The sequence below is a fragment of the Giraffa tippelskirchi genome, chromosome X (assembly GCF_054371585.1).
Source record: "Giraffa tippelskirchi isolate mGirTip1 chromosome X, T2T-mGirTip1v1.2.pri, whole genome shotgun sequence".
NCBI classification, from domain to species: domain Eukaryota; kingdom Metazoa; phylum Chordata; class Mammalia; order Artiodactyla; family Giraffidae; genus Giraffa; species Giraffa tippelskirchi.
The window spans coordinates 56743680-56758623 of NC_137289.1; the positions used below are offsets into that span (position 1 = coordinate 56743680).

A 14944-nucleotide genomic window follows, 5' to 3' on the forward strand; every position below is an offset into this window, starting at 1 on the left:
TACACACTCACATGCACACACACACAATGGAATATAATCCAGCTATAAGAAAGAAGAAAGTCTTGCCGTTTGCAACAAAATGGATAAACTGGAGGGCATTATGCTAAGTGAAATCATGCAGACAGAGAAAGACAAATATGGTATGGTATCACTTACATGTGGAATCTCTTTTTAAAAGCTGATTTCATAGAAATAGAATAGAATGGTGATTGCCAGTGGTTGGGAGGAGGGGAAATGCAGCAATGTAGGTCACAAAATTTTAATTATAAGAATAAATTCTGAGGAGCTAATGTACATTATGGTGACTACAGTTAATGCTGTATATATAATACAGTATAAAATAGCATTATATGCTTAAAAGTTGCTGGGTGTAGGTCTTAAGCATTTTCATCACAAAAAATTTACCTTTATTAACTATATGAGTTAGTGATATATTAATTATCTTGATCTTGGTAATCATTCTACAATGTATATGTATATCAAATAATTACACACATACATAAACAATTATATTTGTCAATTATTCCTCAATAAATTAAAAAAAGTAAAAGTACAGACCCTAGACTAAGGAAAAATATTTTCAAATGTTATATATAAGAAACTGATATCTACTATATATTAAAAAAACTCTACTTCTCAATAACAAAAAGACAACACAACTGAAAAATGAGCAAGTGTTTAAAAAGAATCCATGGAAGATATGCAGGTGGCCAATAAATACCTGAAAAAATGCTTTACATCATTAGTCATTAGGGAAATGCACATTAAAACCACAATGAAATACTACTTCACACCCCCATAGAATGGCTAGAATCAACAAAACAGGTATTAACAAGTGCTGGTGAGGATGTGGAGAAATTAGAACCATTGTAAACTCTTGGTGGTAATTTAAAATGGTGCTTCCACTTTGGAAAATAATCTGACAGCTCCTCAAAGTTTGAAAATGATATTACTGTATGACTCAGCAATTTCATTTCTAGGTATATACTCAAAAGAAATGAAAACATGTATTCATACAAACACTTGGTTCATAGCAGCATTATTCACAAGACCAAAAGGTAGAAACAACTTAAATGTTTATCAATTGATGAATTAATAAATAAAATTTGGTATATCCATGTAGTAGAATATTATTTCTCAATACAAAGAAATGAAGTACAGATGCATGCTGCAATGTGAAAGAACCTTGAATACATTATGCTACATGAAAGTCATTGGAAATGAAAGTTCAAATTGATCGTTTGATTCCATTTATATGAAACATGTGTAATAAGCAAATCCATATACACAGAAAGTATTAATAGATTAGTGTTTGCCTAGGGATAAAGTGAGCGTTGGGGGGAAATGGAGAGTGATTGCTCAGGAATATATGGGTATGGGGGTAATGAAAATGTTCCAAAATGGATTGTAGTGATGGTTGTATAACTCTGTAAATATCAGTTCAGTTCAGTTCAATTCAGTCGCTCAGTTGTGTCCAACTCTTTGCAGCCCCATGGAATGCAGCACACCACGCCTCCCTATCCATCACCAACTCCCAGAGTTTACTCAAACTCATGTCCATTGAGTCAGTGATGCCATCCAACCATCTCATCCTCTGTCATCCCCTTCTCCTCCCACTTTCAATCTTTCCCAGAATCAGAGTCTTTTCCAATGAATCACCTCTTGGCATCAAGTGGCCAAAGTATTGGAGTTTCAGCTTCAGCATCAGTCCTTCCAATGAATATTCAGGATTGATTTCCTTTAGGATGGACTGGTTGGATCTACTTGCATTCCAAGGGACTCTCAAGAGTCTTCTCCAATACCACAGTTCAAAAGCATCAATTCTTCAGCAATCAGCCTTCTTTATAGTCCAACTCTCACATCCATATGTGACTACTGGAAAAACCATAGCTTTGACTAGATGGACCTTTGTCGGCAAAGTAAAGTCTCTGCTTTTTAATACACTGTCTAGGTTGGTCATAACTTTTCTTCCAAGGAGCAAGTGTCTTTCAATTTCATGACTGCAGTAACCATCTGCAGTGATTTTGGAGCCCAAAAAAGTAAAGTCTCTCACTGCTTCCACTGTTTCCCCATCTATTTGCCATGAAGTGATGGGACCAGATGCCATGATCTTAAGTTTTCTGAATGTTGGGTTTTAAGCCAACTTTTTCACTCTCCTCTTTCACTTTCATCAAGAGGCTCTTTAGTTCTTCGCTTTCTGCCATAAGCATGGTGTCATCTGCATATCTGAGGTTATTGATATTTCTCCCAGCAATCTTAATTCCAGCTTGTGCTTCATCCAGCCCAGCATATAATATATGATGTACTCTGCATATAAATTAAATAAGTTAAATAAGCTGGATGACAATATACAGCCTTGACACACTCCTTTCCTTATTTGGAACCAGTCTGTTGTTCCATGTCCAGTTCTAACTGTTGCTTCCTGACCTGCATACAGATTTCTCAAGAGGCAAATCTGGTGGTCTGGTATTCCAATCTCTTGAGTAATTTTCCACAGTTTGTTGTGATCCACACAGTCAAAGGCTTTGGCATAGTCAATAAAGCAGAAGTAGATGTTTTTCTGTTGCTTTTTCTGTGATCCAATGGATGTTGGCAATTTGATCTCTAGTTCCTCTGCCTTTTCTAAATTCAGCTTGAACATCGGGAAGTTTACAGTTCACATACTCTTGAAACCTGGCTTGGAGAATTCTGATCATTACTAGCATGTGAGATGAGTGCAATTGTGTGATAGTTTGAGCATTCTTTGGCATTGCTTTTGTTTGGGAGTGGGGCCATGCTCAGTAAATCTTTAATCCAATTTTCTGTTGATGGGTGGAGCTGTGTTCCCTCCCTGTTATTTACCTGGGGCCAAACTATGGTGGAGGTAATGAAGATAATGGCGACCTCCTTCAAAAGGTCCCATGCACGCACTGCTACACTCAGTGCCCCCAACCCTGCAGCAGGCCACCGCCGACCCATGCCTCTGCCAGAGACTCCTGGACACTCACAGGCAAGTCTGGGTCAGTCTCTTGTGGGGTCACTGCCTCTTTCTCCTGGGTCCTGGTGCACAAGGTTCTGTTTGTGCCCTCCAAGACTCTATTTCCCCAGCTCTGTGTAAGTTCTGGCAGCTCTGTGGTGCAGTTAATGGTGACCTCCTCCAAGAGGGCTTATGCCATACCCAAGTCTGCTGCACCCAGAGCCCCTGCCCCTGTGGCAGTCCACTGCTGACCCATACCTCCACAGGAGCCACTCAAACACAGTTCTGTCTCAGTCTCTGTGGGGTCTCTGGGTCCTGGTGCATAAGATTTGTTTGAGCCCTCTGAGCATCTCTGGTGGGTATGGGGTTTGATTCTAAATGCAATTTCACCCCTTCTACCATCTTGCTGGGGCTTCTCCTTTGCCCTTGGATGTGGAGTATCTCCTCACAGTCGCTCCAGTGCCATGCAGCTGCCACTCCAGCGCCAGCTGTAAATATAGTAAAAATCAATTACTTTAAACTGTTGAATTATATACGTGAATTATAGCTCAATAAAGCTGTTCTAACAACAACAAAAATATAAAAATACATGGAATAGAAAGTTAATATTTTTTTAATTCCCACTGCCAGAAATTACCACCATTAACAGTTTTGTGTATATCCCTTAAATTTGTCTTGATTTATTTATTAATGTTAAGAAAAATGCAAATTGAAGAACAGTATACCTATTATGATATACATTTAAATATGATTTATGTGATAATTTAAAACATATCATAATAGGTCTACTGTTCTTCAGTTTGCATTTTTCAGTTAACATTAATACCCACTGCTTCATTATCTGATCTTTCTTCTTCCTTACTCCCATAATAAAACAAAATAAAGCCCCAGACAAAAAATATCAAGGTACAAAAGGGGGAAAAGAACCTAACCCTAAGCAAAAACCTTTTGTTGTTCATTGCTAATTTGTGTCTGACTCTTTGCGACCCCATGAACTGCAGCATGCAGTTCCCTGTCTTTCGCTATCTCCCGGAGTCTGGTCAAACTCATGTCCACTGAGTCAGTGATGTTATGTAACCACTTCATCCTCTGCTGCCCCATCCTTCTCTTGCCCTCAATCTTTCCCATCCTATTGACACAACACAAAACCATTCTGAAGTATGTAATATGTTGAGAAGTCCAATTTTATCTATCTAATAATATAATTATAAATACACTATAGCATATTTATCTTCTGTTTCTCAATCTCTCACCCTACAATTTTTGCCTTAAATATATCCTAGTCTACGGATGGCCCGAGATACTAACCTAACAAATTTCTGTCCATATAGCACCCATTTTGATGGAAAGTTCTAGTCTTCAGTGTCCTCAGAAAGTTGTTAAATAATATTGTATATTGTCTCATGGAGGGAGGGTCTTATGCACTTGTAAAAACTTGAGTGAACACCTTAAGGGTTATTTTCTGTTTTGGGTGGGAGAGACCACAGGTGTGGTGAATGGACAGATGAACTTTAACTGAAAATGAGAAGCTAATATTCCTCTTCTTCATTATTTAGAAAATAAAAGCATTTATAGTTTACAGTATCAATTGGAAATGCTATTTAAAATTTTGGATATTCATTAAGAAAAGAATACTTATATTTCTTGAACAACTGTCCATGCCAATAAAATGCAGTTCTTTGCTTTTGCCCAGTGCACAAAACTTCACTGTAAGTCTGTATTATAACTTACTGAGCAAATTTCCTAGTAATGGATAAGTTTTGTGTTTCCTGGTGTTGGCTATTACAAACAGTGCAGCAATAAGTGTTGCAGTGCATGCATTTCTGTCAGCAAGATTCTTAGAGGATATATTGATAAAAGGCATGACCACTATAAATTTTAATGGATGTAAGATATCTAAAGGGGCTTCCAAGGAGTTGGTGATGGACAGAGAGGCCTGGCGTGCTGCAGTCTGTGGGGTCAAAAAGAGTCAGACACGACTGAGCAACTGAACTGAACTGAACTGAAGGTGGCACTAGTGGTAAAGAACCTGTCTGCCAATGCAGGAGACATAAGATGAGAGTTCAATCCCCAGGTAAGGAAGATCCCCTGGAGGAGGGCATGGCAACTCACTCCAGTATTCTTGCCTGGAGTATCCCATGGACAGAGGAGCCTGGCAGGGTACAGTCCATAGGGTAGCAGAGTTGGACGCGATTGAAGCGACTTAGCATGCAAGAAGTTTAAAATAATAACAATTATTTTAATATGAATATATAATCATTTAAATTTTTTGGAAAAAAGAGAGGAAATAATGTTAACCATTAGCACACATTCTCAAAGGAAAAAATTTATTCTCTCAGTGATTTCAGATGACATGGTAGAGCCACACCTTGAGGAATCCAGAGTTGTCTGACTCCAAAGATTACATTCCTAACTATTAATATAAAGATTTATTTTCTTTTAGATTATTGACTATGCCAAAGCCTTTGACTGTGTGGATCACAATAAACTGTGGAAAATTCTGAAAGAGATGGGAATTCCAGAACACCTGACCTGCCTCTTGAGAAACCTGTATGCAGGTCAGGAAGCGACAGTTAGAACTGGACATGGAACAACAGACTGGTTCCAAATAGGAAAAGGAGTACATCAAGGTTGTATATTGTCACCCTGCTTATTTAACTTATATGCAGAGCACTTCATGAGAAACGCTGGGCTGGATGAAGCACAGGCTACAATCAAGATTGCCGGGAGAAATATCAATAACCTCAGATATGCAAATGACACCACCCTTATGTCAGAAAGTGAAGAAGAACTAAAGAGCCTCTTGATGAAAGTGAAAGAGGAGAGTGAAAAAGTTGGCTTAAAGCTCAACATTCAGAAAACTAAGATCATGGCATCCGGTCCTATCACTTCATGGGAAATAGATGGGGAAACAGTGGCTGACTTTATTTATTGGGGCTCCAAAATCACTGCAGATGGTGATTGCAGCCACGAAATTAAAAGACACTTACTCCTTGGAAGGAAAGTTATGACCAACCTAGACAGCATATTAAAAAGCAGAGACATCATTTTGTCAAAATAGGTCCATCTAGTCAAGGCTATGGTTTTTCCAGTGGTCATGTATGGATGTGAGAGTTGGACTATAAAGAAAGCTGAGCACCGAAGAATTGATGCTTTTGAACTGTGGTGTTGGAGAAGACTTTTGAGAGTCCCTTTGACTGCAAGGAGGTCCAACCAGTCCATCCTAAAGGAGATCAGTCCTGGGTGTGCATTGGAAGGACTGATGTTAAAGCTGAAACTCCAATACATTGGCCACCTGATGCGAAGAGCTGACTCATTTGAAAAGACCCTGATGCTGGGAAAGATTGAGGGCAGGAGGAGAAGGGGACAACAGAGGATGAGATGCTTGGATGGCATCACCGACTCAATGGACATGGGTTTGGGTGGACTCCGGGAGTTGGTAATGTACAGGGAGGCCTGGCGTGCTGCAGTTCATGGGGTCGCAAAGAGTTGGACATGACTGAGCGACTGAACAGAACTGAGATATAACACCAGTAGAGGGGACCTGATTTATCCCAGTATTTCTATTCAGCTAATCAATGGGACCTCAAACTTTTGACATTTATTCCAGTGTCCTATTCAGCAGAGCCAGCATTAAGCTATGCTTTCCTTTAGTTACTTTGTATGTCCTGGCATTAAAGAAAATGTGCTTCTGTGATAGGAATCTCGAAGATTAATTAAAGAGACAAAAGACTATATGAAACATCTAAAAGTGAGGTGATAAATTTCTACCACTGCCCAGATCTCCACTGTGTAGAGTGATTCTAAGTGAGTGTGTGTTGGGACAACTACGGAGGAGTTTAGGAAGATATAAGGTAGCAGTGGTCATTAGATGAGCTCTCAGAGGGAAAAATGTGAGAGCAGACATGTGACAAACCCACGGCTTAAATTATGAAGAACAAAAATTGGGACTACATGTTATGAAAGTGCCTGTTCCTTATACATACTTGCCAAAATGATCAACACAAATTTTTAAAAATTAATATTTGTCAATCTTAAAGGTCAAAAAATAATTTCTCTTTGTTAAACATAGTTCATTTCAATGGTTGCCTAAAATCCCATCATTCATTTAGACACGCTTTAATTAAAGACATTTCCTGTTCTGGATATTAAGTTTCTTTCTATAATTTCTCCGCTTTAACAATTCTCTGCTAAACAGTTTTACAGTCAAGTTCTATTGAAAAACGATATGGTTTTATGTGTAAGTTGAATGGGCTCAACTAAAATTTTTCCCCTCTCTATCCTCAACAAAATCATAAAACCTAATATGAAAATCCATGAATATTTTAATAGTTAAAAACTGAGCATTGGGTACATGAGTGTAGTGCTTCTCTGTTGGTGCTACTGACAGATGTAGGTACCAGGATGTATATGTGTGTAACCTCTGGGTGATCCTAATGAGAGTAGCAGTGCCTGGAAAAGTGTTTCTCAACTTCAACACTATTTACACTCTGAAATATAATTTTTTGTTGTGGGGGCTGTTCTGTGCATCATAGGAAGTTAGTCAGCATCTCTAGCCTCTATCTACTAACTGCTAATAACACAACTTCCAACTTGATCTGTGATGACCAAAAATGTCTCTAGACAATGTCAAATATCTCCTGGGATGGGATGAAGATCAGCCCCTATTTTGCAGGCTTCAGTAGCATAACCCTGATTTAGAAATGGGGCCAGTGGAGGGGAGAAGACTTACTCAAGACCTCAGAATCAGTGATGTGTCAAGCACTGAGAGAAACATTTCTTAACTCTCCTCCATTGTCTTTCCCAGCAGACCTGTTATCACACTTTGTTCTGCTGTAACTTACAACCCAGTGGTTCAAAGATATTACAGATATCCAGTTCAGATGTTTCTCTGATCTAACTTAAAAGGCAAAAAATAAAATAAAATAGGAAGCAGACCAATTAATTGTAAGGAATATATTTAATCATGAAATCTCATCAAAGTTTTTACAGTCCTATTTAAATCTTAATTTCTTCTTTTATAGATTGTGGCTGATAACCTCTACCACACAGGAGCATTGTGAGAAATCTATATGACAACAAATGAAAAGTAGCTGACACTCAGGAAAGGTGAGTTGCCATGGTTCCTTGAGGGCAGTAATCCTCCATTTAGCCACAAATTGTCATTCAGTTAAAGATACCAAAAATACTTAGAATATTATTGAGTTCATCCAATGCAGAACTTGATGACATCTGCAGTATAAATTGGAAAGTAATTAGTTGACAGTCATTGCTTTTTTTCCTATATAAAAACCCAAAATGTTTTTCCAGATGGGATCTCATGAAGCTCCATGAACTCCTTAGGTGACAAGGAGGTCAGTAGAGGCCAGTAGAGGAGAAATGATATGTTTGACAATAATAGGACAGAAAAGGCTGGTGGGAATAAAACTTCATTGGACTAAGGAAGTAACACAAGATGGTAATTCGATCTATAGGAAGAAATGAAGAGAATCAGAAATGACAATTTAGATGGCTAATATACCAAACTGGAGATTCTCCAGGGAAGAATACTGGAGTGGATTGCCATGCTCCTCCAGATCTTCCCAACTCAAGGATTGAATTCGTGTCTCCCACATTGGCAAGTGAGTTCTTTACCACTAGAACCACCTGGGAAGCCCAATATACCAAATTTATAAATATATAATTGTTATTTCTCCACTTAGTTTCTTTTGGGGCTTCCCAGGTGGTACAGTGGAAGAGAATCTGACTGCAATGCAAATGGCAACCCAGTCCAGTATTCTTACCTGGACAGAGTCCCATGGACAGAGGAACCTGGTGGGTTACACACAGTCCATGGGGTCCCAAAGAATCGGACACAAGTGAGCTACTGAGCACGCAAGGCTCACTTTCTTTAATGACAGAAAATTAGATAAAGTGAAGTAATCATCATAATATATATCACTGAATTATATATATATATATATATATATAGGCAATAAGTACAACAATAATACCACAAAAATTAGAGGAGGGAATACAGCCATATAGGTATCATGTTTCTATATCTCATTAAAATGTAGGCAGATAAATTTATCGTAAGTCTAATGTAGATTCTGATAAGATGTTAAATGCATTTGGTAGGCCCTAAATGACTATCTTTAAAAAACAGTGACAAAATTATTAAATGAATCAAAATATTCTTCCATTGAAATATTTGAATATTAAAAATACTAACATATGAATATTTTAATACTGAAAATATTCACTAATACAAAAAGAAAAATAAAAGAGGAAAAAGAGGAACAGAAGAACAAAAAAAGACAAACATAAAGAAATCAAAAGTAAATTCAGTTCACTTCACTTCAGTAACTCAGTCATGTCTGACTCTTTGCAACCCCATGGACTGCAGCACGCAAGGCTTTCCTGTCCATCACCAACTCCCAGAGTTTACTCAAATTCATGTCCACTGAGTCGGTGATGCCATCCAACCATCTCATCCTCTGTCATCCCCTTCTCCTCCCGCTTTCAATATTTCCCAGCATCGGGGTCTTTTCCAATGAGTTCTTTGCATCAAGTGGCCAAAGTATTGGAGTTTCAGATTCAGCACCAGTCCTTCCAATGAATATTCAGGACTGATTTCCTTTAGGATGGACTGGTTGGATCTCCTTGCTGTCCAAGGGATTCTCAAGAGTCTTCTCCAACACCACGGTTCAAAAGCATCAATTCTTCAGTGCTCAGCTTTCTTTATAGTCCAACTCAAACATCCATACATGGCTATTGGAAAAACCATAGCCTTCACAAAACTGACCTTTGTTGAAAAAGTAATGTTTCTGCTTTTTAGCATGCTTTCTAGGTTGGTCATAGCTTTTCTTCCAAGGAGCCAGATTTTTTTAATTTCATGACTGCAATCACCATCTGCAGTGATTTTGGAGCCCCCAAAAATAAAGTCTGTCACTGTTTCCATTCTTTCCCCATCTATTTGCCATGAAGTGATGGGACCAGATGCCATGATTTTAGTTTTCTGAATGTTGAGTTTTAAGCCAACTTTTTCTCTCTCCTCTTTCACTTTCATCAAGAGGCTCTTTAGTTCTTCACTTTCTGCCATATGCGTGGTGTCATCTGCATATCTGAGGTTATTGATATTTCTCCTGGCAATCTTCATTCCAGCTTGTGCTTCATCCGGCCCAGCATTTCTCATGATATACTCTGCATATAAGTTAAATAAACAGTGACAGTATACAGCCTTGATGTACTCCTTTCCCAATTTGGAACCAGTCTGTTGTTCCATGTCCAGTTCTAACTGTTGCTTGTTGACCTGCATAAAGATTTCTCAGGAGGCGGGTCAGGTGGTCTGGTATTCCCATCTCTTCCAGAATTTTCCAGTTTGTTGTGATCCACACAGTCAAAGGCTTTGGCATAGTCAATAAAGCAGAAGTAGATGTTTTTCTGGAACTCTCTTGTGTTTTCTATGATCCAACAGATGTTGGCAATTTGATCTCTGATTCCTCTGCCTTTTCTAAATCCAGCTTGAACATCTGGAAGTTCATGGTCCATGTACTGTTGAAGCTTAGCTTGGAGAATTTTGATCATTACTTTGCTAGTGTGTGAAATGAGTGCAATTGTGCAATAGTTTGAGCATTCTTTGGCATTGCCTTTCTTTGGGATTGGAATGAAAACTGACCTTTTCCAGTCCTGTGGCCACTGCTGAGTTTTCCAAATTTGCTGGCATATTGAGTGCAGCACTTTCACAGCATCATCTTTTAGGATTTGAAATAGCTCAACTGGAATTCCATCACCTCCACTAGCTTTGTTCATAGTGATGCTTCCTAATGCTCACCTGACTTCGCATTTCAGGATGTCTGGCTCTACGTGAGTGAACACACCATCATGGTTATCTGGATCGTGAAGATTTTTTTGTATAGTTCTTCTGTGTATTCTTGCCACCTCTTCTTAATATCGTCTGCTTCTGTTAAGTCCGTACCATTTCTGTCCTTTTTTGTGCTCATCTTTGCATGAAAAGTTCCCTTGGTATCTCTCATTTTCTTGAAGCAATCTCTAGTCTTTCCCACTCTATTGTTTTCCTCTATTTCTTTGCATTGATCACTGAGGAAGGCTTTCTTATCTCTCCTTGCTATTCTTTGAAACTCTGCATTCAAATGGGAATATCTTTCCTTTTTTCCTTTGCTGTTCACTTCTCTTCTTTTCATAGCTGCAAGGCCTCCTTAGACAACCATTTTGCCTTTTTGCATTTCTTTTTCTTGGGGATGGTCTTGATCACTGCCTCCTGTACAATGTCATGAACCTCCATCCATAGTTCTTCAGGCACTCTATCAGATCTAATCCCTTGAATCTATTTGTCACTTCTACTGTATAGTTGTAAGAGAATTTGATTTAGGTCATACCTGAATGGTCTAGTGGTTTTCTCTACTTTTTTCAATTTACATCTGAATTTGGCAAAAAGGAGTTCATGATCTGAGCCACAGTCAGCTGCTGGTCTTGTTTTTGCTGACTGTATAGAGTTTATCCATCTTTGGCTGCAAAGAATATAGTCAATCTGATTTCGGTATTGACCATCTGGTGATGTCCATATATAGAGTCATCTCTTGTGTTGTTGGAAGAGGGTGTTTGCTGTGACCAGTGCCTTCTCTTGGCAAAACTGTGTTAGCCTTTGCCCTGCTTCATTTTGTACTCTAAGGCCAAAGTTGCCTGTTGCTCCAGGTATCTCTTGATTTCCTACTTTTGCATTCCAGTCCCCTATAGTGAAAAGGACATAAATTCTACTATATTAGTAATAACATTAAATGTGAATGCATTAAACAGTCCAATCAAAGTAAGAGATGATCAGACTGGTTAAATAGTCAATCCATTAATATGCTACCTGTAGGAGACACAATTCATTATTTTAAAATGCATGTAGATGTGTGTGAATGGGTAGAAAATGATACACCATACAAACAGCAACCATGAAAAAGCTGGAGTGGCTATAAAATATCAGATAAAATAAACTCAAAATCCACAAAAATGTTACTGGAGATAAAAGGTACCTTTTATACTCTTATATAAGGGTCAATCCAAGATATAACAATTCTAAACATATGCACACATAGTAAGAGTCTCAAAATAATTGTCTCTCCAAAGATGCCTTCATCCTAATAACTAAAATCTGTGAATATGTTACTTTACATGAGAAAAGAAACTTTTTAGATGTGAATCAGTCAAGGATTCTGAGATGTTAATATTATTCTGGATTATACAGATATCCAGATGCAATGTAATAACAAGGTCCTTATAAAAGAAAGGAGGAGAGTCAAAAAAGGAAATGTGACAACCGAATCAGAGTAATCAGAGTCAGAGTCATGTGACCACAAGCCAAGGAATAGGGACAGCCCCTAGAAGCTGGAAAAGGCAAGAAAAGGATCCTCTCTTACAGTCTTCTGAAGGAAAAAAACCCTACCAAACCTTAATTTTATCCCAGTGGAACTGATTTCAATTTTCTGATCTCAAAACTATAAAATAATAAATGTGTTGTTGTATGTGGGTACTTAGTCACTCAGTCACGTCCAACTCTTTGCAACCCTATGGACTGTAGCCTGTCAGGCTTCTCTGTCCATGGGATTTCCCAGGCAAGAATACTGGAATGGGTTGCTGTGCCCTCCTCCAGGGGATCTTCCTGACCTGGGGATCAAACCCACGTCTCCTGCATCTCCTGCATTTCAGGCAGATTCTTTACCCACTCAACCACCTGGGAAACCCTGTGTGTTTCTATAAGCCACTAAAATTGTGGTAATTTGGTACAGCAGTAATAGGTAACTAAAACATACATAAAACAAAAATTGGCCAAAATTGGGGGAGAAACAGATAATTCTAAAATAATTATTGGAGATATCAATCCCATACTTTCCATAATGAATAGAAAAGCTAGGCATAAGATCAAGGGGTCCTTCCCTGGGGGTCCAGTGGATGAGACTTCATGCTTCCAAGGCAGGGGGAATGAGTTAAATTCCTGGTCAGGGACTAGGATCCCACATGCCTCACAGTGCAGACAAAATAAATAAATAAATAAATCAACAAGGAAATTGAGGTCTTAAACACAATAATCTGAATATATAAAAATACATGCAAATGAACCTGGTGGTGGCTTAATCACTAAGTCATGTCCAACTCTCTAGTGACCCCATGGACTGTAGCCCTCCAGTCTCCTCTGTCCATGGGATTCTCCAGGCAAGAATACTGGAGTAGGTTGCTGTATCCTTCTCCCAGGGATCTTCCAGACCCAGGGAACAAACCCATGTCTCCTGCATTGTAGGCAGATTCTTTACTGCTAAACCACCAGGGAAGCCCATAAGTGAACCTATTGGATCTAAATAAGCCACAATTCGATAAGAAAAAAGTAAGCACTTTCCCAAACCCAACTTGATCAGATAACTAATTCTGTAACATTCTATATAACAGAAATGCTCCTGAAACTGCTTACATAATATACACAAAAATGTTTGTTTTATTTTGTCTTATAACATTCATAAATGTTTTCAAATACAGTAATAATATTGAGATTAAAATAGTACCTATTTTAAAGGAAGGATGAAATGGGAAGGAAGCACACATTTGCTGCCAGTCTATATGTTCCAGATACTCTGGTATACAGTCAGCAAAAATAAGACTGGGAGCTGACTGTGGCTCAGATCATGAACTCCTTTTTGCCAAATTCAGATGTAAATTGAATAAAGTAGAGAAAACCACTAGACCATTCAGGTATGACCTAATCAAATGCCCTTACAGCTATACAGTGGAAGTGACAAATAGATTCAAGGGATTAGATCTGATAGAGTGCCTGAAGAACTATGGATGGAGGTTCGTGACATTGTACAGGAGGCAGTGATCAAGACCATCCCCAAGAAAAAGAAATGCAAAAAGGCAAAATGGTTGTCTAAGGAGGCCTTGCAAACAGCTCTGAAAAGAAGAGAAGTGAACGGCAAAGGAGAAAAGGAAAGATATACCCATCTGAATGCCCAGTTCCAAAGAATAGCAAGGAGAGATAAGAAAGCCTTTATCAGTGATCAGTGCAAAGAAATAAAGGAAAACAATAGAGTGGGAAAGATTAGAGATCGCTTCAAGAAAATGAGAGATACCAAGGGAACTTTTCATGCAAAGATGAGCACAATAAAGGACAGAAATGGTACAGACCTAACAGAAGCAGACGATATTAAGAAGAGGTGGCAAGAATACACAGAAGAACTATAAGAACAAAAAAATCTTCACGATCCAGATAACCACGATGGTGTGATCACTCACGTAGAGCCAGACATCCTGAAATGCGAAGTCAAGTGGGCCTTAGGAAGCATCACTATGAACAAAGCTAGTGGAGGTGATGGAATTCCAGTTGAGCTATTTCAAATCCTAAAAGATGATGCTGTGAAAGTGCTGCACTCAATATGCCAGCAAATTTGGAAAACTCAGCAGTGGCCACAGGACTGGAAAAGGTCAGTTTTCATTCCAATCCCAAAGAAAAGTAATGCCAAAGAATGCTCAAACTATCGCACAATTGCACTCATCTCACATGCTAGCAAAGTAATGATCAAAATTCTCCAAGCCAGGCTTCAACAGTACATGGACCATGAACTTCCAGATGTTCAAGCTGGATTTAGAAAAGGCAGAGGAACCAGAGATCAAATTGCCAACATCTGTTGGATCATAGAAAACACAAGAGAGTTCCAGAAAAACATCTACTTCTGCTTTATTGACTATGCCAAAGCCTTTGACTGTGTGGATCACAACAAACTGGAAAATTCTGGAAGAGATGGGAATACCAGACCACCTGACCCGCCTCCTGAGAAATCTTTATGCAGGTCAACAAGCAACAGTTAGAACTGGATATGGAACAACAGACTGGTTCCAAATTGGGAAAGGAGTACATCAAGGCTGTATACTGTCACTGTTTATTTAACTTATATGCAGAGTATATCATGAGAAACGCTGGGCCGGATGAAGCACAAGCTGGAATGAAGATTG

General features: G+C 38.7%; 1 protein-coding gene across 25 annotated transcripts in view; it reads left to right on the plus strand.

Annotated features, from left to right (window-relative positions):
* The window catches only part of ZMAT1 (zinc finger matrin-type 1), a 146953-nt gene that overhangs the window by 32463 nt on the left and 99546 nt on the right, over positions 1-14944 (plus strand). For 22 of the 25 annotated variants that reach the window (XR_014075813.1, XM_081565627.1, XM_081565630.1 and 19 more), the window contains one exon: positions 7981-8065. The gene's annotated coding sequence lies outside the window, so the exon portion shown is untranslated. Of the gene's footprint in view, positions 1-5399; positions 7103-7980; positions 8066-14944 lie in introns of those variants that run through there. The other 3 variants (XM_081565638.1, XM_081565639.1, XR_014075812.1) reach the window with 2 other exon arrangements.